The following is a 2,921-nucleotide window of genomic DNA, read 5'->3' as shown; positions in this document are numbered from 1 at the left end:
GTGAGAGTTGGACTATAAAGAAAGCTGAGCGCTGAAGAACTGATGCTTTTGAACTGTGGTGATGGAGAAGACTCTTGAGAGTCCTTTGGACTACAAAGAGATCTAACCAGTCCATCCTAAAGGAAATCAGTCCTGGGTGTTCATTGAAAGGACTGATGTTGAGGCTGAAACTCCAATCCTTTGGCCACCTGATGCTAACAGATGACTCACTTGAAAAGACCTTGATGCTGGGAAAGATTGAAGGCAGGAGGAGAAGGGGACAACAGAGGATGAGATGGTTGGATGGAATGACTGATTCAATAGACATGAGTTGGGTAAACTCCGGCAGTTGGTGACGGACAGGGAGGCCTGGTATGCTGCAAAAGAGTCAGACATGACTGAGTGACTGAACTGGACTGAACAGATAGCTATCTACCTTTAAATAGTGGATATCCATGATCTAGATTATTTTGTAATTATAAAAACACAAATACAAACAAAAATCACCTTCCTCCTTATGATATTTTGCAGTTGTGCAGAAGTGTTCCACATCTGTGTGTCATTTTCTTGATCATTTTCTAAAAGTTTACATCAGAACAAAAAAGGATGGATAGAAGGAATTTCTCCTTTCTGACTGAGCTCATTTTCTTGGGAATTACTGATAACACTGAGAACAAGATGGCTCTTTTTACCATGGTTCTACTTGTTTATCTTATTAACCTTCTGGCAAACCTTGGAATGATAACCCTGATTAGGATGGATCCCCAGCTACACACACCCATGTATTTTGCCTCAGCCACCTCTCCTTCTGTGACCTCTGCATTTCCACAGCAATTGTGCTCAAGATGCTGGTGGATCAATTTGCCAAGAACAAGTCAATCTCCTTCAGTGGCTGCGCTCTGCAGTTCTTTGTCTTCTGTATCTCTACAGAAGCTGAATCTCTTCTCCTGGCAGTGATGGCCTATGACCTGTACAAGGCCATCAGCAGCCGCTTGCTCTATGCAGTCAGCATGTCCAGCGGGGTGTGCTCCCTGCTCGTGGCTGGGGTTTACCTGGTGGGAATGGCCAATGCTCTGACACACACAATATTAGCATTCTGCTTATGTTTCTGTGGGTCAAAGGAGATTAGCCATTTCTTCTATGATTTACCTCCACTTTTCCTCCTTTCCTGATGTTATATACAGATCAATGAGTTGGTGTTATTCATTATTCTTACCTTCATTGAACTGAGTACCATTTCAGGAGTCCTCATCTCTTATTGTTATACTACCCTTTCAGTCTTGAAGATCCACTCTGTTGAGGGGAGGTTCAGAGCTTTTTCCACCTGCACCTCCCACCTAACTGCAGTGGAAATTTTCGAGGGAACTATGCTCTTTATGTATTTCAGGCTGAGTTCATCCTAATTTTCTAGATCAAGACAAGATGACCTCATTGTTTGACACTCTTGTGACTCCAATGTTAAACCCTATGATTTACAGTCTAAGGAACAAAGATGTGAAACAGGCTCTGGAAAAAGTGAAACTTAAAAGATGGGGCTAAATGTTTACATTTCACACACATAAACACATTTTGGGTTTTGTATTTCTAGAATTATATTTCATCATACAAGAGAACTAAAAATTCCCCAGTGCTTACAATGTTATAAATGAACATTTGTTGTATAGCCCAAATTTTAGAAATGCTACAGTCTCCAAATACAGCATGCTCATATGTATCAAGAATTTATATATGGCACCTCTACTTTGTTGAAAACTTCCCTGAATTTTCTAACTTGATCAAATATCATTGGTTTATTCTTTCATTCAAACAACATTTCAATTTTCCTGAAGATTTGTTATGTACTTCTTGAGAGATTTTTGAGCATTCTTTATATTTAATGGGACATACTGTAGTTTCTGTACTAATGAATATAAGCTAGTGTCACAAACATTAATTAACTAAGCAGGTAAGTAACTCAATAGAAGCCTAACAATCATGAAATAAAATATCGAGTGTTATGAATCCAAAGCAAAATCTAAAACTAATATGTCTTTGGATAGATACATTCAGTCACAAATCTAAAAATTATTCAAGTGGTGAATGAAACAATATTAGTCAGGGAATCTGATAATTAAATGAGCTATGAGGTAGACAAGCTCACGTATTTTAGAAGTAAAGAAGCCTGGTTAGCCACAACATGGAAGAACCATGAAGTCATTACTCTAAGTGAAGTAAGTCAGACAGTGAACAATAACTACTGTATTATCTCACATGCATGTTTAATACAAAAAGGATTAATTTATAGAAATACAGAGTAGATTTATTGTTTCCAAGGTCTGGTAGGTGAAAGAAGTTTGAAATATTTGTCAAAGTGTACAACTTTTCTGTTATATGATGAATAAGTTCTGGGACTCTAATGTATACTAAGACTTCAGTTAACAATTCTGTATTTTAAACTTTAAATTTTCTAGAAAAGTAGATCTTAACTGTCCTTATTAGACACACACTCCAAATGATAACTATGTGAGTTAATGAATGTGTTGATTAATCTTATGTGGTGATCATGTCACAATGCGTTCTCAGTCACTTCAGTCATGCCCAACTCTTTGAGACCCCATGGACTGTGGTCTGTCAGGCTCCTCTGTCCATGGGGATTCTCCAGGCAAAATACTGGAGTGGGTTGCAATGCCCTCCTCAGGGGGATCTTTCAGACCCAGGAGTTGAAACCATGTCTCTTATGTCTCCTGTATTGGCAGGCGAGATCTTTGCCACTTGCGCCACCTGGGAAGCCCAGTCATAATGCACACATGTGTCTAATCTTCACCTTGTACACCTTATACATGCTAATTGTCAATTTTGTCTGAACAAAGCTTAAATAAAGAAAAAGAAAATTTAGGGGACAGTGGAAAGGACCTTGATAAAGTACATCAATGGGCTATCATTATCAATATTTTTATCACTAT

At 38.4% G+C, this 2,921-nt stretch overlaps 1 pseudogene; it reads left to right on the top strand.

Moving 5' to 3' along the window:
• Positions 1–582: 582 nt before the first annotated feature.
• On the top strand, positions 583–1,518 carry LOC109560796 (olfactory receptor 5W2-like; annotated as a pseudogene).
• Positions 1,519–2,921: the final 1,403 nt, after the last annotated feature.

Source organism: Bos indicus, chromosome 7 (assembly GCF_029378745.1).
Source record: "Bos indicus isolate NIAB-ARS_2022 breed Sahiwal x Tharparkar chromosome 7, NIAB-ARS_B.indTharparkar_mat_pri_1.0, whole genome shotgun sequence".
NCBI classification, from domain to species: domain Eukaryota; kingdom Metazoa; phylum Chordata; class Mammalia; order Artiodactyla; family Bovidae; genus Bos; species Bos indicus.
The sequence above is the reverse complement of the archived record's forward strand: the minus strand, read 5'-3'. Positions and strand labels throughout refer to the sequence as shown.